The sequence below is a fragment of the Tupaia chinensis genome, unplaced genomic scaffold (assembly GCF_000334495.1).
Source record: "Tupaia chinensis unplaced genomic scaffold, TupChi_1.0 Scaffold147918_1, whole genome shotgun sequence".
NCBI classification, from domain to species: Eukaryota; Metazoa; Chordata; class Mammalia; order Scandentia; family Tupaiidae; genus Tupaia; species Tupaia belangeri.
Window position 1 is genome coordinate 599,950 of NW_006207768.1, and position 23,976 is coordinate 623,925.

At 44.8% G+C, this 23,976-nt stretch overlaps 1 pseudogene; it reads right to left on the minus strand.

Annotated features, from left to right (window-relative positions):
* Positions 1-1,771: 1,771 nt before the first annotated feature.
* Positions 1,772-7,725, minus strand: LOC102471024 (transcription factor E4F1-like; annotated as a pseudogene).
* Positions 7,726-23,976: the final 16,251 nt, after the last annotated feature.

Here is a 23,976-nt window from a genome sequence, read left to right on the forward strand (position 1 = left end):
GACAGGAGATCACAGAATTAGAACACATGAACATTGCAAGCCCACGTTCAAGATAGTGCCATGAAGAAAGTGACAGCAGCGAGTGGTGACTCCGACACCATTTTAAGACCCATTATTTTAAGATCGCTGGTTGAAAACACTCAGCTGGGTCGCATTGTTAAGAATATTAGAAGAAACTGAGAACAGAGGAGCTGATTGTTCTCCTAAGATGATACAATGAGATCACCAAGGCAAACGTACAGGGTATGTATTTACACCACCACCACAAACATTTAAAAAAGGAGGAGGCAATGTTTTTCTCTGGCTCAACCCAAGCCCAGCCATCCTGGAATAACACGTTTCTGCCCTCTGCCCATCTGCGAATGACTGGTAGAAACTGACATCTAAAATAACTCCATGGGGGTAATTAAACCTAACCAGTCTTGGCTACTTTCTGAAATGGCATAATAAAAGGGTGAAATTATATACTATACATAGTTGTTTTCCAAAGTGGGAAGCATAGAACTTCAGGGAGATGAACCGTAATGTTATGACAGCAGTGTTCTCGCCGAGCAGACCAAGGACCCAGAGCTGCCGCGACGCGACCTCTCTCTTCCGCCCTGCTGCTGGGAGGTGCCGTGCCTCCACTTTCTTTAGTCCGTCATTATCAAATGCACTCGTCTTGTTTAAATAACATGGTACTTAACCTCCATTTGAGGTTGGCAATGTGGGCCTGCTGCAATTGTAACCAGAAAGGCGTGAGAGCGTGTGAGAGAAACAGACAGAAAGAAATGTCATGTGTAAGCCTCAGAATGACCAAAACATATTTTCAGTTCAAAGTTTGACATCTATTTCTGGAAGGAGAAAGCCAAGCTGACAGTGGATATTGTAACCAAGGAGCACTGGAGACTCGGACAGCTGTGTATAGCTGAACGCATATTTCAGGATTTTAACATAGTTTTGTATTCATCTAGCTCACTGACGCCCAATACAGCCATGCTAAGTCATGGAAGACGAAAGAAAACCCGGTAAAGGGAATCTTGATCAGGATGCAATTTGTCCTTACCTCTGGAGTTTTCAGACTTACCTACACCAAAATTCTATCTTGTAAAAAGGTTTATGTGTGGGGCCGGCAGGTGGCATGGTGGTTGAGGTGCTGGACTCCCATCTGGTGGACTGTTGTTCAAGTCCTGGGCCTGGCAGCTTGTTTTTTCACATTCTCTCTCTCTCTCTCTCTCTCTCTCTCTCTCTCTCTCTCTCTCTCATCAAATTAAATAATAATAATAAATAAATAATTCTTTTTTAAAAAAATAAAAGGTTTATGTGACTCTGCTGGTACCCACTGAGGAACACTGATTTGGGTGTATAGTTGCTCAGGAGAGACGGGCACAAGTTACCTTCATACTGGGAGATTTTCAGAAGGACGTATAGGAAAAATCATCTACTGGAGTCTTTCTAAGTCACAAAGCTTTGAGGCCTGGGATGCACAGTGGGCTTCGTGGGAAAACAGAATAATAGCTCAAAATGTTTGTGGAAAAAAATCTGAACTCATTGGCCCTCTTTTGCTGTTCTAGAATTTATTTCTTTCAGACAAAAGTAGGGTCAGTAAATTCCACTCAATAAGGAGTTTTCTGTTAGCCAGGAATTCATGCTGGAACAGTCCATGTGCCTCCCCAATTTTTAGTCTGTGTATGACTGACTTGATTTGGATTCCTTTAACTAAATAAATTGATGCTCTTTGGGCACAAATAAAAGTCAACAGGGAACCAGACAGTGGAGTGGTGTACGATGCCTATGAGAGGCTGAGCCTCGTGAGAAGGTTCCGGAGCCATGGCACCCGGTGAGGTGGCACCAGGCACAGTGCCAGCATGACACCTGAAGCCATGACCACCAGAGCTGTGGCACCAAAACCTGTGGCACCTAGAGCTGTGGAACCAGGAGGCATGGCATTCTGCAGTATGGCAATTACTGACATGAGAATAACATGCAGGCAATGTGCAATTTGCAATTGACATGCATATAATTGCATGTAATTAGGATGCCATCACATGGATTTGACATGTTGGTGACATGTTAAGTACATGTTAAATAGGTGTAGTTAGCATGTGATTGTCGTGTCCATCATGTGTAATTATCGGTGTACAAACTACATGTGATTGATATGACATGCTTTTACATGCAGTTGTCATGCACATTGCTAGTGTGTAGTTAACATGTCGCTCGAGACGTTTTTGGTGTGTGTTGCCATCATATAGTTGGTATGTTATTTTCATGTCAATAATGGCATGTGACTGACATGCTAACTACATGCTACTTTTATTTGTATGATTAACATGTCATTATCTAGTCAGGGATTACTTGTGACTGACATGCTAAAAACTTGTGACTGGCATGTGTGTTGTGCTGCAGGCATAAAATTAGCGTTTAGTAAACGTGTACCTAGCCTATTGTTTGCCATTTTGATATGGGAATAACTTTTTTTGGTGAGTTTTCATGTTTTATTCTAAACCAACTGAGAAACTACATACGTCCCCATCTCTGGATGCCTCTTTGCCAGGCCAGGCCACGCGGACAGGGCGCTTGGAGTCCTCGCCTGCTGGAGGTCCCCAGTCAGGCTGTGTCTGCACCTGCAGCTGGCCCCGTGGAGAGGCAATGACCAGCTCGCAGCATGCTCCAAGGCCTCTACATCCTCCATGGTCACTGGTGGCCCGCTCAGAACCATCTGGGCCTCTATGGGCTGCAAGCACGGTGCCCTCACTGAAGGCCAAGGCCAGCTTCATGCCACCTGCTCTGTCAGACGCTTGGGGTGGCGATGGTGATGGTGCAGGCAAGAGCCAACTCCTGGTCCACAATGACCTGGTGGCCAGCGCTGGCCTAGTGCACGATCTGCCCCACCACCTTTCCGATGTGGCTATCCCAGGACTGCGAGAGCCGACGGGTCCAGCCCCTCTGGGAGCCCTCAGTGATCTCTGTGGCCTCGCTGGTCTCCATGTCATCTGCGGTGGTCTCACTGATGTACTCCTGGGTGTCAGCAACTACAGACGTGGTGCGGGGGTCTTCTGCCAGGACAGTGGTGGCTGTCGCAGGCTCTCCTGGGACACCAGCACCTCCGCTACCTCCGGCACGCAGTCCCCTTTGGTGGGCAGGTGCGGGTTGAGCTCGTGCTGGAGGAAGCCTGGCTACACTTGTAAGTGCTTGCAGGGCCTCTCCCAGTGTGGTGCCGCCGGTACCCCGCCAGAGAGCCCTTCTCCTGCAGCACTGGCACCCATGTGGCTTCCACAGGTGCATCCGGAAGTGCCCCTACTGCGCGTTTCGTTTTTTGTTTTATTAATTAATTTATTTATTTTACATCCTCTCACTGAACATCATCACACCATACAAAATGCGATTTCCCATCTAGAATATACTATATAGTGGCTTAGTCATACATGTTGTCATCAACAAATAATTTTTCATTTTTTGTTATATATATATATTCCCTCCCCCCATTTCTCACCCTGTGCCATTTCCCACCTTCCTCTCACACTGTCTCTGGTATCTGCAGTTGCTTTCCATTCCTTTTTTAATTTTTCCCACATTTTATTGATTCACAAAATATCTTAATTAATCTAAATACTTTCAATAGCAAGTTCAGCTGATATATACATATCTGTGAACACATGTTGACTTTAGGCATGAAACTCTGTGGGTAGAATGAATATACTATAAAGTAGCATCTTGCTGAGGTTATATAGCTTACTTCATTCATTAAATAGGTATTTTTCATTTTTTTTTAATTTTAAGAAAGGCAGTTTTAGCTTTCATAGATCAAAATCAAAAAGTGTTAAGAGAAGTTGCTTAAGACTTAAAGCCAGGAAACAGGTTAGGATTCTGCTCGAATAGTAGGTACATTCTCAAGAGAAGACAAAAATTCTTAACTCTGGAAAACAAAGCATAGAAAAAGTTCAGTAATGTTTTATTCTAAAGTCATAAAATTCTATTTCACCAGTTCAGACTCATGTATTTAATCTATCTTCTGTTGTGGTCCGAATTTTCCATTTAAATTCTGGAAGATAACGTTCAACTCTGAACTTATCCCTACCATTAAGCTGGCCGTTTTCTTAGTTGATTTAGAACTCTTATTTCTGTGTGTCTGACTTCAGTTTTCCTAAGATAGTACTCCCTCCAGAACTTCTTGGAGATCTGGTCTGGTGCTGGTAAATTCTTTCAGGTTTTGTTTATCTGAGAATGCTCTTGTCTTTTCTTCCCATATGAAGGATAATCTTGCTGGATATAATATTCTTGGTTGAAATTGTTTTTCACTCAAAACTTTGAATATATTTTCCCATTCTTTCCTCGTTCACGTAGTTTCTGATGAGGCCCACTGTTAGCCTAATGGGATAGCCTTTGTAGATAACTTGACATTTCTCTCTTGCCAATCTCAGTATCTTGTCTTTGTGGTTTTGGTCAATCTGGCTATGATGCGTCTTGGAGAAGACCTTGGGTTGATCATATTTGGGGTCCTTTGTATTCTTGGGTCTGGATCTTTGACTGCTTCTCAAAGTTTGGGAAGTTTTTTCTAAGATTTCATGGAATAGATTATCAATGCCCTTATTAGTCTCTTCACCTTCTGGGATACCAATTACCCAGATGTTTGGATGTTTAATGATACCTAGTATTTCTCCTATATTATTCTCATTTTGCGGGGCTATTGTCAGTCTCTGTGGTGGATTTTTCTAATGCAGCGATTTTGTCGTCTACATCTGATACACAATTTTCTGTATGATCTAGTCTGCTTTTAATACTTTCAAGGGCGATTTTGACTGTCCATATTATAACCTTTATCTCCAACAGTTCCATTTGATACTTTTTTATGGTGTATATTCCTCTTTCAGCTCTTGCAAAAACACCCTCACCTCCTGGAATGCATTGGCTCTTTCCTTCCGGAGTTCGTTGTCTCTTTTCTCTTCCATCTCTGTTAACTTTTTCACTATGAATATTCTCAATTCTTTTTTTTTCTTTTTGGAGAGGTTTTTGCTATAGGGGGTGTGCACTCACCAGAAAGACAGAGACAGAAAGAGAGACAGAAAGTGAGAAATCACCCCCAGGGGGGATGGCCACACTGTAATCCCTTCTCCTTTATAATCTTCTTGGGATCTTGGGCACACACCCAAACGTGCCCAGCGTGAGTTTAAGCCACCAGGTCCTGGACTCGAACAGCGGTTGATTACATGGGCGTCCAGGAACATAGCCATTACACCAACTGCTGGTTCCAATATTGTAAACTCTTTATCAGACATTTCTGTGAGTTCTATTGTACTGTCTGTGGATGAAGAAGAGTTATTCTTTTCCCTTGAGGGAGAGGTATTTTCTTGATTTCTCATATTTCTTGTGTTCCTGTAGGGATTTCTAGTCATCTGATGGGTTGTTTGTATCTTCCCAATTTCTTTTTTTTAAGAATTATTTTATTTATTTATTTGTTTGTATGATTTTTAATTTGATCAGAGAGGAACAGAGTGAGAGAGAGGGAAAGTGAGAAAGCAAGTTGCCAGGTCAGGGCCTCAAACCATGGTTGGGCATGTGGGAGTTCAGTGCCCTTAACCACCACGCCACCTGCCAGCCTTGTATCTTCCTAATTTCTAGAAGTTCAGTCTGAGCAATCAGAGGCATGTAGGAGGAGGTGATCTGCAAACTCTTTGCCATTCTGTTTTTCTCCCTTTGTGCCATAGAGTCGGTGGGACTTGAGGATTACGTTGACCCTAATAGTATTTGGATGCTTGGCACCGTTTCGCTTAGACCTGTCTAGACACTCAGTGTGTGGAGACTGAGCAGCAAGTGCTGAGGTAAAAAGGATAAGAAAACAGAGAAAGAGAGAGAGAAGAGAAAATAGAGAAAAGAAAGAACTAAATTTTTTTTTTTTTAATGAAAAGTACAGGGCACAAAAGTACTAGATCTCAGTGGTCAAGGAGAACTCAGTCTTCTTCTGAAGGCCTGCCCTTTTTGCCTCTCTTAAATGGGAGGGGGAAAGGGGATTATTAGCAAGATAAAAAGAGGATTTCAGAGCCAAGAAGATACTTTACCTTAATGAAAAGACAGAGACAGACAGAAAGAGACAGAGAGGATAGAGGAGACTCCAGGCTGACTTCTCAGTAGAAAATCTTCATTTCTCTTTTTCATTAAAAACACTAGATCTCACCTGCCGTGGAGAACTCAGTCTTCTTCTGAAGACCTGCCCTTTTTACCTCTCCAGGGTGACTTCTCAGCAGAAAATCTTCAATTGTCTTTTTCCCTGAAAGCACTAGATCTCAGCTGGTGGAGAACCCCCCTACTGCCTGTTGTTGACCTCATAGCGCTTGCTACACTCTGGACATGAATATGGCCACTTGTCTACTCAGACACCCAGTGGCCCCATGTGGGTAACAGTTTCATAGAACTTCCGGCAGTCCCTGGAGCGGAAGTGACATCCCTGCCAGTGCACGTCCTAATGCCTCTTGAGCAGCAGGCCTTTGGGGAAGGCCTAGCCACAATGCATGCCTGTGAACGGCCTGGGCTCTGTGTGGCACTTCTTGTGGACCGGCAGCACAGCTGCTGTCAGGAAGCTCTGGCTACACTGAGGGCACTGGTGGATCCTGGGCACAGCTGAGGCCTCGCTGGCCACCTGCTCCCTCTTCGGCAGTGGCAGTTCCGGAGTTCCATCTCCCAGGGACTGGGGACTGGGCTTGGCAGGAGGGACTGACTCCAGGGCGCCCTCCTCCCCGATGACCCTCCCCGATGCTCAAGGACAGTGCCAGAGTGGTGCATGGCCTGGTGCAGCAGGTTCTCACAGCTGCTATCCTCGCCCCAACAGGGAAGTTCCTCAGGCCCAGGGGCCTCCAGGGCCAGGGCCTTAACACCCAGGGCCAGCTCCTGCAACTGACATGGACTTCGTGGATGGCGGTGCCGTTGGCGTCCGTCACCAGGTGGATCACAGGAGATGTCTCCATGGGCTTCTTTGGCACCAGAGACGCAGTAACCCGCCCCAAGGCGGAAGCACTGGCCCCTGCTGGCGAGTCCTCTTGGCCGGCGACCACGTCTTTGCTCGTGTGGAGGCAGTGCATTTCCGTGCACAGGGTGAGATGGAAGAGCAGGGTCAGCGCCCAGTGCCCAGAAGCTCTTCCCCACCGGGTGCGCTTGTACCGCGCGGGTCCGAGGGCCGCGCGAGGTGCTGGAGGAGCGAGCCCTTGGTCCAGAAGGAGGCCCCGGAAAGCTTGCACCTGTGGGCCTCTCGGCTGCTCTGGGTGACCCGGTGGGCCATGAGGACGCTGCCGGTCTTGAAGGTCTGTGGCACAGGGCGCACGTGCAGAGGCCGTCCTTGTTCACCTGCACCTTGACCTGGGCGTGCGCGCTGCCCGAGGGCTCTGCAATCCCGCTGCCCCCGGGCTCCGCCTCAGTGGCCACAAGGACCTCTTTGATGTTCCCGCCACCAAAAGGTCAGCTACCAGGGCTCTTCTGGGTCTGTCACCGTTCATGTCACCTCCTGGCCCAGCAGTGCAACAGGGCTGGCACCCTTCTGAATCGTGTGCTGGGCAAAGTCCGCCAAGGCAGGGAACCCCTCCTGGCAGGGTCGCGTCTGTGCACGTGGTCGTCTTCCTCGCTAGAGCACAGCGGGATGTGGAGGAAGCCCCAGGAGGCCAAGGCCACAGCATCCCCAGTCACCCTGATCCGCTCCCTGCCCGGCTTCCTCCGGGCATCTGCAGTGTCAGCCACCGCGGTCACCCACACTGCCATCACGCCCTCCATGTCACAACACGCGCAGGAGAGCTGGAGCAAGGGGCTCACGGTGTGGCCAGACCCCGCTGCACCCCGCTGCAGGCACTTCTCTGTCTGTCTCTGTCTCTCTCACGCTGGTGCACCCACAGTATTACGAATCCAAAAAGAAAAGAAAAGAAATCATGAAAAAACTAATTTAAAGTACAAGTTTATTTTGGTGAAGAGAAATTGTGAACTCATGGACTTCTCCACTTGTCCTATAAGGCCTAGAGTTTACAGGAACCGGAGCTCAGAGGAACTGGGGTTCTCTAACCTTTTCTTCTCTGTGGTTCTCTGAAAGCTAAATTTTTCCTTGAGTCTGAAACCATGCCTACCAATATCTTACCTTTTTCCAGCTCTGCCACCACAAATGAAAATACTCTCTCACCCAGTTGTAAATTAAAAAAAAAAAAAAAAGTAATAAAGAAGATACTTCACGAAAAATTTCCTATTGGTTGGGACCAGCAGTTAGCGTAATGGCTATGTCGCTGGACTCCCACGTAGTTGACCGTGGTTCATGTCCTGGACCCCGTGGCTTAAAACTCATGCTGGGCTCATGTGTGTGCGTGCCCAAGATCCTGAGAGGAGAATGGAGGAGAAGGGATTGCAGCATGGCCATATCCCCTGGGGGGTGATTTCTTGCTTTCTGTCTCTCTGTCGCTCTCTGTGGACGAGCACCCGCCCCCTAAACAAAAAAAACCCCCAAAAAAAAAAAAAAACTTCTTATTGGTTGACCTGGGTCATGTGACCATTCCTATACCAAAAGAGTCAAGGAACTAAGTCTAATAAGACCTCCATGATTGGAAAATGGGAGGAAATAATTTCTCAGACAAAAAGAGGAAGCTAAGTAGGTCACGCAGTAGGTCTCTACTACGTTGGGGGAAAAGGTTTTACTAAACACCATGTGGCAGGAGCTATAGCAATCTGTGCAAGAAGGAGCCTTCCGGGCTGGATACCCAATATGGCAGGTGTGGGTGAGACTACCTACTACGACTTCTGGACTCTGGTGTACCCTGTCCACTACTTCATCAAAATACCTTCATTCGGGGCCAGTAGGTGACGTGGTGGTTACAAGCACTGGACTCCCACGTGGTTGATCACGGTTTGAGTCCTGGACCTGGTGGTATGATTTCTCACATTCTCTCTCTCTCTGTCTCTCTCTCTCTCTCTCTTTCACACACACACACACACACACACACACACACATTTTGTCCTTCTCTGGTCAAATTTAAATAAATAAAATTAAATTTTAAAAAAAAATTCTTTTTTTTTTTTGAGAGGTTTTTGCTACAGGGCACGTGTGCTTGCCAGACAGACAGAGAGAGACAGAGAGCGAGAAATCACCCCCCAGGGGGGATGGCCACGCTGCAATCCCTTTTCCTCCATTCTCCTCTTGGGATCTTGGGCACACACGCACACACGCCCGGCATGAGTTTTAAGCCACCGGGTCCAGGACTTGAACCGCAGTCGACTACATGGGAGTCCAGCAACATAGCCATTACACTAACTGCTGGTCCCAAAAAAATAATAATTCTTAAAAAAAAATTCCTTCATTTGATGGAAAGAAATACAGAGCCTAGAGAAATGAAAGACAATTCACACATTTGAATCTTATGAATCACAGGAAACAATCCAGTTACTTCCTACACCCATGGTAGAATGAACTGGCTTCCCTCCTAATACACACAGACAGGATCTCGGGAGACATGATTTAAGGTGAGGTCTGACAATGCCAGTTAAGAACTTCCTTACTGGGGCCAGCAAGTGGCATGGGCCGACCATGGTGCAAGTCTCGGACCTGGTGGCTTGTCTCACTTCTTCTCTCTCTCTCTCTCTGTCTCTCTCTGATCAAACTGAAAAATAATAATGATAATAATAATAAATAAAGTTAAATAAAATAATTCTTTTTTAAAAAAAGAACTTCCTTACTTAGCCAAGAGCAGAGAGAAGCCCAGGAGTTTCTCAGGCTGGTACTACTTCACAAAGTTCAGTGCTCATGACACTGCAGTATGTTTGACGCAAACTTCTGAGAGAAGTAGCAACAATCTTAGAAAGAAGCCTGTCTTATTCTGTCCTTCATAGATACCCACTTGGCATCTTCAGGACCAACCCACCCCCCTCTCACTTTCCTGAAGACAGTGCTGTCAGTTCAGACAGCGCCACTCTGACGTCCCCTGTCAAACATTGACTTTCTTATACCTTTATCAAGGGTTTTTAATAGTCCAAGAGCTATCCCTGTAACCTAGAGTGTGTAAAGGGGAGCTTAAGGAAGCTGGAGCCCACAAGGCTGACCACAGTTCAGACTCCACCCAGCCCCAGAGGCTTGAAAGATACAATGGTCGCGTATGTGCGTGTTTGCCCAAAATCCTAAAACATGAGAGGTGGAGCAGGAGGGACTGGGCATGACCGTGCCTCATCGAGACTACTTTCTCCCTCTCCCTCTCTCTCTCTCTGTCTCCCTCTCTCTCTCTGTCTCCCTCTCTCTCTCTGGGAATTGCACACACCCTCTGGCCAAATAAATGACAGTCCTGCATGGACAGTAATCTTACTTCATGTCTGTTTAGCTGAAATCGATCTAGAAGGTAACCTTGAAATGGGAAGATGAGTTTTCTGCTACTCTGTGAAAATGGAAGCTTCTGAGCTAAGTACATTTCACTTCGATAAAAAAATAAAGGGAAAATGTATTTAATATCTTCTGGGTACTCGCTGATCAAATTCAGGCTGGACTCTCCCCACTCCTGTCTCCTTCCCTCGGCCAGACGAATCTCACGTCCAGTGTCTGAACCTCATGCCACCCGCTGTCTCACCAGCATCTGTTCGGGGGTAGGTTGGCCATTTGGAATTAGACTTAGGGCTCTCTACCTGGTATTCATTGAACTCTATTGTTGACTCCACTTCTCAGGATCCCATCAAAATTCAGGCTCTAATTTGCTCTCTTCTAATTCTCTCCCCTTTTTCACATTTTGTTAAATCTGCTTTGGGGTAAGAACGTTACTGTTTTATTTTCCCCGATGGTATGGCTCACAGAATCCTCTCTCTATATATAGGGTCATTAGAAAAATCATGAGACATTTTTACATAGAAAATGGAAAAAATACGTTGACTTTTCCAATGACCCAATACAAGAGGTCTTCAAAAAGTTCAAGAAAATGTGTAGTATGGAAAAACTATGCAGGATTTTCATTTTAATTTTTTGGCACCAAACAAAATTACACATTCATTCCATTTTTCCATCAACTTTTTGGAGTCTCCTTGTATTTCTGTTTCAAATTATTTTATTTAACTTTGTTTATTTGTTTTTAATTTGACCAGAGAAGGACAGAGTGAAAGAGAGAGAGAGAGAGAGGGAAAGTGAGAAAGCAAGCCGCCAGGTCTGGGACTCAAACCACTATTGGCCATGTGGGAGTCCTGTGCCCATAATCACCACACCTGCTGGCCCCAGACTCCTTGTATTTTTTTTTTCCCTATTTGAATTTAATGAGTTTTTAGTAATTCATCACATCATATCTTATTGCAATGTGCAAATGCATCTGCAGCACACATTACAATCATGAAACTAAATTTAAAGAAGTACACTTTTAAGAGTGCCCCTTAGGGACCAGCAGGTGGAGTAACGGCTGTCACTGAACTCCCATGTAGTTGACCATGGTTCGAGTCCCAGACCCGGTGGCTTAAATTCACGCTGGGCGCGTACGTGTGCATGCACAAGATCCCGAGAGTAGAATGGAGAAGGGATTGCGGCGTGACCATCCCCCTGGGGGGTGATTTCTCACTTTCTGTCTCTATGTCTCTCTCTGTCTGGCGAGCGCACACGCCCTATAGTGAAAAACCTCTCCAAAAAAAAAAAAAAAAACAGTTATATATCAATATTTGTTCATTTTGATAAACACACTATGGTATTGTAAGATGTTAATAATAGGGGCTATAGGGTAAAGAGTATGTGGGAATTCTCTGTACTATTTTTGCAAATTTTCTGTAAACCGAAAATTAATCTGAAAAGAAAAACTTTAAGAGAGATATTTTTGTGGGGGCCAGCAGGTGGTATGGCGGTTAAGGGTGCTGGACTCCCACATGGCTGACCACAGTTCGAGTCCTGGACTTGGTGGCTTACTTTCTCATTTTCCCGTTCTCTCTTTCTCTTGTTTCTCTCTGGTCAAATTAAAAAATAATAACAATAATAATTAATTTTTTAAAGAATGTTTAATCTGAAATTCTAAAGAAGTCTATTTAAAAAGCTTTGAGAAAGGAGAAACAGATTGAGATGTGGATGAGACAAAGAGTAACCGTGGCTGATAGTTGTTGAGATCTGGAAATGAGTAGAGGGACTTCCCATACTCTTCTAACTATTTTTGAGTGAGTTGTAAATTCTCCATAATAAAACACTGCATAAGCTTCAGATACTGTGGTCATTTCTACATACTATTAAGAATGTGCATGAGCCTTGAGAAACCAGCAACTCGACATCTGTCCTCTCTGTGTATCATTCCTACCATCAGGCAAGTGGTGCTTCAATGGCAGGAACACAGGTAGGAACATAAAGAACTGGAAAACAATAGAGTCCAATATTATTCAACCAAGTGTTTTGCTTCTTTTCTTTTGTTATGAGACCACGTCAAACTACTTATTCTCTCTTTATGTTTTTAAAATCCTCTGGCACAGCTATTTTACCACGTCTTAGAGCTCTTCTATCACCAGGTGCCCACCGTGTATCACTTTGGCATAAGGTCCCACTAGAACACAACGAAACATCTGAGTAAGAGTGGCTTAAACAAGACAGAAGCTTATTTCTCTCACACATCACATAAGTCTGGAGGGATCAGCAGTTAGCGTAAAGGCTATGTGGCTGGACTCCCACGTAGTGGACCACGGTTCGCATCCCGGACCTGGTGGCTTAAAACTCACGCCGGGCGTGTGTGTGTGTGTGCCCAAGATCCAGAGAGGAGAATGGAGGAGAAGGGATTGCGGCATGGCCATCCTCCCTGGGGTGTGATTTCTCGCTTTCTGTCTCTATGTCCCTCTCTGTCTGCCTGGCGAGCGCACGCACCCTATAGCAAAAACCTCTCCAAAAAAAAAAAAAGTCATGACTTTTTCAAGGACCTATTATATTCTGGGAGCTTTTCCTTAATCAAAACATACCCATACTGTCATTCCTAGCTGCAAGGCAGAATGTGGAAAATGGTCCTTTAATTGTACTCTGGCTATCCTCTGTAAACCAGGTTCTATGACTGACAGTGGAAGTGGGAGTGGGTGTTGGGTAGAAAATGAGCAGCCCCTGCCGCAGCCAGTCGTGGGAAAGTCTGAACGTACAGTGGCAAAGCAGGCCGACCGTGACGATGTCCAAATTCATTATCCAGCTAGTGTAATCAGCAAAGATCGAGAGGTATCTGTCATCCCACATACAGCGCTGACTGGTTCATGTTGATTAGTTTGACTGAAAGCTAAAATTAGAAAACTGCCTATAGCTGCACCTTTCACAAGAAAACACAATCTATCCACATGGGCAGCTGATGCACGTGCACTCATGTCATCGTGTCTGGTCCTAGATACGCCTCCTGTGACTATCATGTCCTGTAAGCCTGAAATGGAACCATTATGCATTCCTCCTGGCAGCCCTCTTGAGCCTCTGGAAGGACTCCTGGCCTCCTGGCTAGTCTCCAGAGAGATTCCTGTTGGTCTGCCTGGAAGGAGACACATTCTGGGCTCCCTGCCCACACTCTAACCTGCTGCTCACACGGGCAGGAGAGCTACGTCTATTTGGGTCAGTCCTTCTGAGTGATTGCTCCATGGTGTTTAGGTTAGTTCACTTGGCTGTCCCACCCAGACCCACTGTGCACAACACATATTTGAATGTCAGCTGCCCAGGAAAAGCAGTGAGGTCCATGGAAGGAACACCTGAAGCTCAAGACGAGGAAGCCTGATTCTTCTTGGTCTTGGTGGTGAGATCGGAAAAAATTCCCCCCGACTCTCTAAGCCTCGGGTTCTTCACGTGCCAGACAAGGATATTGCTACTTCCTCTACATCCTTTGTAAACTTACTGTGAAGTTCATTTATTCTACAAGGAGATACTCTATGCCAAAGCGCTGTATTTTATGAAAAGGGGAGATTACTCTTACTACTACTGATGTAATGAAAATATGCCTCATTGACAAAAGAAAATAAAGAAGCAAAAAGTAGCGACAATATGGCTCCAGCTCATGTGGCTGGGGCCAAAAAAAGAAATAGAGTAGTTTGTGCCAAATCAGTAGGATAAGTAGCATGAGCTGAAAGGATCGTTGGAATTATATCTGCCTCAGAAATGATGGATTCTAAATGACTTGTTTCATGACGTGAACTCATAACGTTCCAACCATTTCAAATTATTCTCAGCTATTCCTTCCATAGAACTCTAGTCCAAAGAGTAAATCTACTACCAAATATCTGTTTTCCCCAACCTGTTAGGGTAGCGTAAGCATTATTCTTTTTAACTCACTCACCTTTAAAACACAACTAGAGGGGGGTCGGCAGGTGGCAAAGCGGTTAAGGGTGCTGGACTCCCTCCCACATGGCTGACAACAGTTAGAGCCCTGGACCTGGTGGCTTGCTTTCTCTCTTTCTCTCTCTCTCACTCTCTCTGTCCTTCTCTGGTCAAATTGAAATCAATAAATAAATAAATAAAGTTAAATAAAATAAATCTTTAAAAACACACACAACTAAAGGGACAATCCATGGTATAGTGGGGAAGGCAAATGGATCCCACATGGCTAACTGCGTAGCTCAAGTCTCAAACCCGGCAGCTTGAGAAACACACCAAGCAGCTGTACACGTGTGCTCACAATCTCTAGAAGAGGAAGAAATGTAGGAGAAGGGATGTGCCATGTGACCTTCCTCCATGGGGATGCTTTCTTAGTTTCCCTCTCTCAATGCCCAAAATCTCAAAACTAGAGCTGAGGTAGAAGAGATTGTGGTAAGGCTTTCTTCTATGAGGGCTCTCTCTCTCTCTCTCTCTCTCTCTCTCTCTCTTTTTCTCCAGCAAGCACACACACCCTCTGGCAAAATTTAAACAAACAACAACAAAATGGTGGCTGAAACACAACCAGGTTCCCATTTCAACACCAAAGACTGGAACTACATATGAGGGGAGTCAAAAAATTCATGGAAAATGAAATTAAAGTATGAATTTATTTTGGAACAACCAAAAAAAAAGTTTTAATCTGTGCGGTTTTTTTATAATATGCATTTCCCATGACATTTTTGAAGACCCCCATATTGAGCATAGATGGATGCTCAATATCATCAATAAGAACCCACTTTCATTCATGAACAAAAGTTGTTAGGTCCAAATGTGTGAATAGTTGTATACACATAAATTCTTTCTAGGGATAGGTGAATTCTATAGATGTGATTATACCTGTGAATACAATTCTATATATTGCACCCTATAGTATGCTTACAGTTTTATAGAGATGTTAATAAAGAGAAATTTTAATCCTTTACTTTTTTCAGTTGAAGGAACTTTATTTAATGCAACATAAAACTCATGTTGCTGGAGCTGGCAGGTGGCATGGTGGTTAAGGCGCTGGACTCCCACATGGCCAACTGTGGTTTGAGTCCCAGACCGGGTGTCTTGCTTTCTCACTTTGCCTCATGCTCTCTCTCTTTCTCTCTCTGATCAAAATGAAAATAATAATAAATTAAGTTAAATAATTCTTTTTTAAAAATTCAAATTGGTTTTCCTTGCTACCACTTTAACATCAACAATTTTATCTAGAGTTAGATCCTAAGCTAAACTTCCGGGATTAGATACAATGAAGTGTTCCTCATATGTGAAACGAAAATCACTTGAGTGCTATTGGCCAGTGAAAGGTTTTTGTCTGGTCTAACTAGAGGGTAGCTTTTGTCAAAGGCTGAAGTACAACACAGTTTATGACTTGATTAGAGAAGTCAACAAGCAGATTCCATGACCATTTCCGAACTTTTTATGTAACCCACATATGGAGCAAAGAACCTCTTACTCTGAATAATTTTTCCTAATGAGATGAAGTTTCTCACTTTTTTCCCTAAATTCAGAATTTCCCTTGCTTAACTGGTTTTGAGAGTCACAAAGGGAAATTTAGGCAGGTGGTCATGATGGCGTTTTGTTCCTCTCAAACTTGATGCTGTCAAACCGCACTATAAAATTTGCCTGGTTAATATCTGCATGATTTTCCCCTGACAAAGCGACAAAAGGTGAGATGAGAGAATTACTGGAAGTTCACCAAATCCTCAGGCTCACATACGTAATTCCTGAGACACAGGTACAGGTAAGTTTCTCAGTAAGAATGTTTTATTATTATTATTTGCTATAGGGCATGTGCACTTGTCAGAGACAGAGGGAGAGACAGAGAAAGAGAAAGTAAGAAATCACTCCTGAGCATGGCTGGTCATCCAACTGCCCCTTCTTCCATTCTCCTCTTGGGATTTTGGTCATGCACACGAATGTGTCCTGCATGGTTTTTTTTAGTCACTGGACCCAGGACTTGAACCGTTCAATCAGCTATGTGGGATCCAGCCATCTTAACCATTACACAATTGACTGACCTCTCTCAGTAAGAATTTTTTTTTTTTTTTTGAGAGAGGTTTTTGCCATAGAGTGTGTGCACTCGCCAGAGAGAGACAGAAAGCAAAAAATCACTTCCCAAGGGGGATGGCCACACTGCAATCCCTTCTCCTCTGTTCTCCTCTTGGGATCTTGGGCACGCATGCACATGCACCCGGCATGAGTTTAAGCCACCGGGTCTGGGACTCGAACCATGGTCGACTACATGGGAGTCCAGCGACATAGCCATTACGCCATCTGCTGGTAAGTAAGAATTTTAGTAATGCTGACTGTGTTCCCAGCACGCTCCCATGCCATGGGAAAGGAAGAGTAGGATACACTGTCCAAGTCTGAAGAACATAAAATGAGTTATGAGCAACCAGATGAACGAGAATGAGGCTGCCAGAGAGCTCCCCCAAGGACCTGCATGGAAGGAGTTCCTGACAACAGCGTAAGGAGAAACTTGAACAAATACCACCATGAGAAGGGTGGTTCCACACTCAAAAGAGTTTGGAAAATTGACTACCACGTCACCTTCTTTCGATTGGCAATGTACATTGACATTATAAAGGGAACTGTTTAAGTATATTCACTCAGGATTTTTCCGAAATAATTCGACTTTTATTCACAAAGTATCTTTCAGAATTTGACTAGAAGACTACAGTCTGGGAACAATGAGATTGTTACAAACCTGGTGAGAAGTTAGGCAAAGAAGGAATTTTGAGAATTAGGGAAAAGAAAATGTCACAGTTGTATCCGAGAGGCGAAAGAGTACAAAAATCAAGGGAGGGGAATAAATTTTAAGAGGAAAAAATGGATTGTGGAGGTTGAAGTTACGATGCCTGGTGGAGAAACACTGCATGAAGTTCTACCTTCTCATTTGAGGCAGATAATTAGGGAAAAAATTGTGGTTGGCATTCTAGTGAAGGTCTGTCAAGATGGATAATGCTATGGACTAAATTTCGTCCCCCAAAATTCCTACGTTGAGACCCTCACCTACCTCTTGGGTGACTGCATTAGAGAGAGACCCTTAGGAGCTAATTAAGGTTAAATGAGTTCCCACTGGCGGAGCCAGGGTCCTGCAGAATCACTGCTCTTAGAAGAGGACAAGATACCAGAGATTTCTCCATCACCATCCATACAGAGGAAAGGCCACGTGAGGACACAGAAAAGGCAGCCATCTACAAGCCAGGAAGAGAGGCCACAGGACACAACCCATCTGACACCCTGATCTTGGTTTCCAGCCTTCAGAACTGTGAGAAAACAAATTGTTGTTGTTTAAGCCACTGAGTCTGCAGTATTTTGCTATGAGAGCCCAAACAAACCAACAGGTGAAGCATGCACACTGACCTCGTTAGCCTTTCTTGCCACCCTGTTCAGCAATGATCATGTGCTTTTTGATTATGCTGGAATTAGACACGAAAAAATGAGCGTCACTAAGTAGTGTTGTTCTGTGTTCTTGTACCTGATGGTCAATCAGGTGCAATCACAAGAGGGTACAGAGGAGAAGCTCCAGAAAACAGGCTGTTGTACAGACAGGTCCTAGACAGTCACGACATGCTGAGAGAGATGGACGGGAAGAACGCCAGCCAAGCTTGTGGGGAGTTAGGAGAGAAAGCAAGGACTGTGGGCCAGGGCCTTTACTGGGGCTTGGGTGGAGCGATGGGCAAAGGCTCAAAGGGAAAATTTTATTCGTGCATTTGAGTGTTACAAAGTCGTGGCTGAAGGAGACGGGGAGGGAATTGACGGCTGGAGTTGGCTTTATCACACTTGCACACCTGGCCACCTGGCCGGGGTGCTCACAGCTCAACACGAGGTGGCAGGAAACAACACATGAAGCCTTAACCTTTCACGATGCAAGTATAAAGACCCAGTCAATGCTTCTTTCAAATTGTTTTTATGACTCGCTGTTTTCACTGTGTTCACCTTCTATTTCTTTAAAGAAGGAAGCAAACCAGGTTTCTGCTTCAGTCATAAACAGAAAGCTTAAATAAACAATTAGGATTCAAATTCTTTTCTTATTTTCAAAGGCATATAGGTCCACTTACTGCAAGTATTAAAAATATAGTGGTTCAAGGGGCCAGCAGGTGGCATGTTGGTTAAGACACTGGACTCCCATGTGACTGACTGCGGTCCAGGTCTTGAACCTGGCGGCTTGCTTTCTCACCTTCCCTTTATCTCTCTCTCTGTCTCTCACTGGTCAAACCAAAAATTAATAATAAGAAATAAAATTAAATAAATAATCATTTAAATATAGATGTATACATGCAAACATATATTTGTGTACATATCTATATATACATATGTGTGTGTATATATATATATATATACACACACACTTGCTATATATATATATATATATATATATATATATATATATACACTAGTTCAAGATCTTCTGATTGTTCTGCCTTAAAGGTGCTCTTAAATTTTCTCATTCTTAGTATGTCTGGGTCCCAAGACCACCCAAAGTTCGCAATTCACTAGGATTCACGAAGCTCAGTATACAGTGGCAGCCATGGTTTATTACAGCAAAAAGACACAAAGCCAATGAACAAATACAACAGGTGCACAGAGTGAGGGCCAGAGGAAACAAGGCCCAAGCTTCTAAGAGTCTTCCTCTAATGGGTTCACACAGAACGTGCTCAATTCCTGCAACCACGCCTCAGGACATGTGGACGAGGTTATCTACCGGGGAGGCTCATTAGAGACCCAGTTCTAACATTTTTGCAGGGGACCGGTCATCCGTGCCCTCTGCCTAGCGCATACAAAATCCCAGACTCCAAGAAGAAGAGGTGTTTGGCATGTGACATTGTCACACGTCACATTGCACCGTGCAAGCACAGAGAGGAAATTATGGAGACCTTCCTGAAATTTCAGATCCCCGATGCCAGCTGAAGGCCAGCCTTGCAAAGCAGGCCTTTCTAAGCCAATAGTCAGAGGCCCTTGGGCTGTGCTGTACGTCCATCCGCACACCTACACAGAAGTCTGCTGTCATTCTGGACCACTCAAGGTCTTCTCCCACTGCAAACTCTATAGCTTCTAATTCCTTGACCACATCCTCTTTCTGGAAACTCTTTTGTGATTTTCATATCATGCTACACCATGGAGCTCTTACTTCTCTTTTACTCCAAAAACGAGGATTATAAGGGCAGTTCCATGGTTAAGGACTGAAGGAGGTGGGTGACCCCAAGCTGTAACTCTTTTTCCTTCCACATGAATCTGAAATCAAACACAACCAAACATCTCAAGAATGGAACCCTTTCGAAAGACCAGTCCATGTAGTCTCTTTGAAAACTTCATAGGCTCTCAGGACCCTGTCTTCACTCCTACCCCATGGAACCTAGTGTCTTCCATTTATGCCACTCACTCTGGCTTCTTCAGAAGGTCTGCGCCACAGTTCTGACCCTTTCTCACCTGGCCAGAGGGGAAAAAGGAGGGGAAGTTTTATCACACGAAATGCTGTCAGTTCTATTTTCCTAGTATTTTACACTTGCCTACTTTCCATTCTCTCTCTTTTTTTAATCACCAAAGGGCACATGCACGCACCAGAGAAAGAGAGAGAGAGAGAGCACCCCCAATGGTGTATGCTTTCACATTGAATTTTTTGTCCCCTATTTCTCTATCCTGTCAGCATGGGGGGCATATACACACGATACCCAGCAAGTGTTTCGAGCCCCCAGGGTTAGAACTCAATCAATGGCCAGCCATGTGGGATCCAGCTTTCTGTGCTTTCTAACCACCATGCTACTGGGCCAGACTCCATTGCTTCCCATTCGCAGAGCTGTCAGTGGGGAGTCCCCACTGCCTGAATTACGTTTATAATCTCCTAATCAGCCTCTCTCCCTCCATTGCCTCTATCTTACTGACACCCTAATATCTTAATATCCGCAACCGCAGCTGTGACTTCTAAAGCACACCATGATTGAGAACTTTCAATGTTTCCTGTGGCCTCCATCCTAATGAATAAAATCTGTGATCCTTGGCCTGGCATTAGGGTCTTCCATGTTTTAGCCTCAGCCTTTTTCTAGTGCCATTTTTTCTACTGCTGCTCACATAATGCACAACCACAACTAAGAAACATTGACTCAAGTAATCTGATAGGAGCAAGGAAGGTGTCTAAGAATGCTTCTTGGTGCCAGCCAGTGGTATAGTGGTTTAGGCAGCTGGATCCCACATGGCAACTGCACAGTTGGATTCCCAGACCCAAAGGCTTGAAAAACACACCAGGTGTGTGTGTGTGTGTGTGTGTGTGTGTGTGTGTATGCATGCTCAAAGTTCTGAGAGGAGATTAGAGGAGATGCCATCCCCCGTACAGGGTTTCTCACTTTCCCTCTCTCTTTCTTTCTCTTTTTCTCTCTCTTCCTCTGTCTCTTTCTGGCTAGCACTCATGCCCTATAAGAAAAATTTTAATTACAAAAATAATAATAATGTTTCTTAAGATAATTGAGTCAAAATATCTCAAAGTGCAATTTTAAAAGAAAATCTAAATTTTCCCCAAGGAAAAGTTTTTTTTTTCTCTCAGGCTGTATAAGGGGACTTCGAAAAGTATACAGAAAAATGTAAGCACACAGGTTTATTTTAATGCAAAGATATTTTGAAATCCATTCACCATTTTTCCATCATATGCACCTCCGATGAGCTTCCTGAAGACCCCACCTACTAAGTGGCACGAAGATCAGGGTCTCATTCCTATCGTTCAGATAGAGCCAAGTTCTCCACCTCCCAGCACATTGCAGTCACCTGGGGAGCATTCGAAAACATGCCAGTGCCTGTGTCCCCACCCGAGGGATTCTGATTCGGTTGGTCTGGGATGTGGTCTGGACATTGGGGGTTTTAAAACTTCCCAGGGGTTCCATAATGCACAACCACAACTAAGAAACATTGACTCAAGTAATCTGCCTTTGCCTGTATTTCACTCAGAGCAGACAGGGCAACCATTACAAAACACAGTCCGTGCATGTTCTTCGTATTTCTCTGTTTCTCTGAAGTTGCTACCCTCTCCTCGCTCTCCATAGTTCTTTGTTGAAGTCGAACTCCAATGCCATGTTCTGAAGAAGTCCCCCCAAGCTCTGGCACACAGTACGGTCACCGTTCTCCAAATACAGAAAAAAAAATTGCTCCTCTTCCTTTTTATAGTGTTTACCCCTAGGCCTCTCACGTTGTTTTTGTATCCCTACTACCTTTCTTTCATGCAGTGCCTTTCCAAGCATCTTTCGCTTAAGCGATCTCAATAAAATTGTGTGTTTTGATGTTATGTGAGAATGGGAAAAATCAAAACATGACTTTTTCTTTTTACAAGTGTTGTGTAATGCTTTTAATGAGAGTTTACCCAGCAAGTTAAATAGACTTATTCTAATCTTCTCAAGTCATGATTTTCTCTGAGGGCAGACACTCACCTCTAATCATGTTAAGATCCGAATCAACTACCTTGGTCATTTGTTTTACTTCTCACTGACAAGTTGTCACTTCTCAGGCTCCGACTACCAAATTCAGGGTTGTATATAAGGGATTCCAAAATCAAAGAAAACAGAAATAGTCTCCTTTGCCGTACTGCCTCCGACTGTGTACTGGGCTGGGGCTATGTCCAAAGTTTAGGACGGAACGTGGAAATGAGAATTCGCATGCCTCATCGGTTGGTAAGAGCTTGGTTTGCCTTTCCTGATTGCTTCAGGGCTGACAGCTCACCTGCATTTTGAAATAGACACCTGCTAATTCAACTTCCCACCCTTTAATCTCACCCTTTCACCCACAGCATTTTAATTACCCTACAATTAATACACTCAGGGTGTACCCACATGGAAGAGTGGGGTGGGAGGAGGCTGAGAAGGGAGGCCGGCCTGAGAGCAATTCACAGCCCAGATCCTCCTCCTTCATTGTGCCTGGACGAGAGTCCCTAGTGCTGATTCATTCTGCTTAATAACAGGCCTCAAAATGTTCTCACCACCACTGCCAGCACCAACACACACACACACACACACACACACACACACAGGTAAGTGAGATGTCGTCTACTTGAACATAATCATCTTTTATAAAACCTGGGTTTCTGAGCTATGCTCCCTCCACCCCACTGAACAAATGTGGGGGGTTCCATCCCTAAGTGGGAAGAGAAGGTGGACTAGAGCGGCATTGTGACAAAATGACAACAACAAACGTTCTGGAGAAGTTGGGAGAAGAAGGAAAAGTGGGGAGTGGATAAACTGATTTTGTTTACCCTTTGAGTGCTCACCAAGACCCTTGGACTCATTTTAGATTCTCAAGACTCAAGGCCCGGTCTTTCCCAGTTTATCGATATCCCCCATAAGTAAAGGTTAGTGTACCAGCTGGAAACTCTTCCCCGAGGAAAGCTAAGCTCTGTCTCCAGAGGCTAAGTGTGCTGAGTGTGGAGCCTCTTCTTCAGCACCTTCCACCCACCCACCCTACCTCCAGAGACATGACCTACGGCTGTGGTCAGAGGGAGCCGCTGCTTATCAGCAGTCCTTTGGGAAGGATTTGTGTGGCAGACACAATGGAAATTGGACTCTTGCATCCACTCCAGCTGCCCATCTCGGCTGTGGCCCTTCCTCACTTCTACACACATGGGGACAAGAGTTGGAGGAGAAATCCCGTCGTATGGCAGCATTTGTTTTTCCTGCCCATCCTAAGCACTACCGATCTCCTTAAGCGGCCATTTAGAATCGTTACAGGTGCCTTAGCCCCTTCACTTCCTGCAACACCATCTTGTCTTAATGCAGGCATTGAATGGCAGAGAATTAAAATACCAAGTTTGGGCCAGACAGTGGAATGGAGGTTAAGGAAACTGGATCCCACACGGTTGACTGTGCGTTTGAGTCCTAGATCTGGTGGTTTGAGAGACACACCAGGCATGTGTGTGTGCATGCCCAAAATTCTGAGAGAAGAATGGAGAAGGGATTGTAGCAAGGACTTCCACCCTGAGGGGTGACTTCTCTCTCTCTCTCTCCTCCAGCAAACCACATGCCCTATAGCAAAGGTTAAAAATAATAATAAAATAAAATGCCAGATGTCTTCCTTGATGCTTTGTTAGCGTTACTGACCACCTAGCCTTTGCTATGAACTTTACATGTTATTTTCGTAAACAGCGAATCTGTGCTATTGGCACTCTCGTCCTATTTCACAGAGGGCAGACGTACAGCACGAGGCCCAATTTGAGGCACAAATTCTGCTCTTCCACTGGGAGACGCAGCCTTCTCCCTGGGACTTAGTACGCTCAGCGCTTGAGCTGGCGTGTCGGATGCGTCATTTAGACCAAGAAAAGAAGGAGACAGCTTGTCCAGAAGAGCTTCCCCTCTCAGTGACAAACTGACAAATGAGAACAGACTACGTTTACTGGTTCCTCGAAATTACAGGGCCAGCTTTCCAAAGCCCAGGTCCTCTCCAGGAGCGATAGGGTACACCCAGAGCTTTGGCAGTCTGTGATTAAGCAGAGGGGGTAATGTAGCAGGAACCTTGGCCTACGGCCCAGAAGGTCATTGCCACTGCAGAGACTGCAGTGTGGACATGAGCTTGCCTTGTAGTTAAATATAGGCTCCCCAGGGACCAGCAGTTAGCGTAATGGCTATGTCACTGGACTCCCATGTAGTCTGACCGTGGTTCGTGTCCTGGACCCGGTGGCTTAAAAACTCACGCCAGGCGTGTGTGTGTGCGTGCCCAAG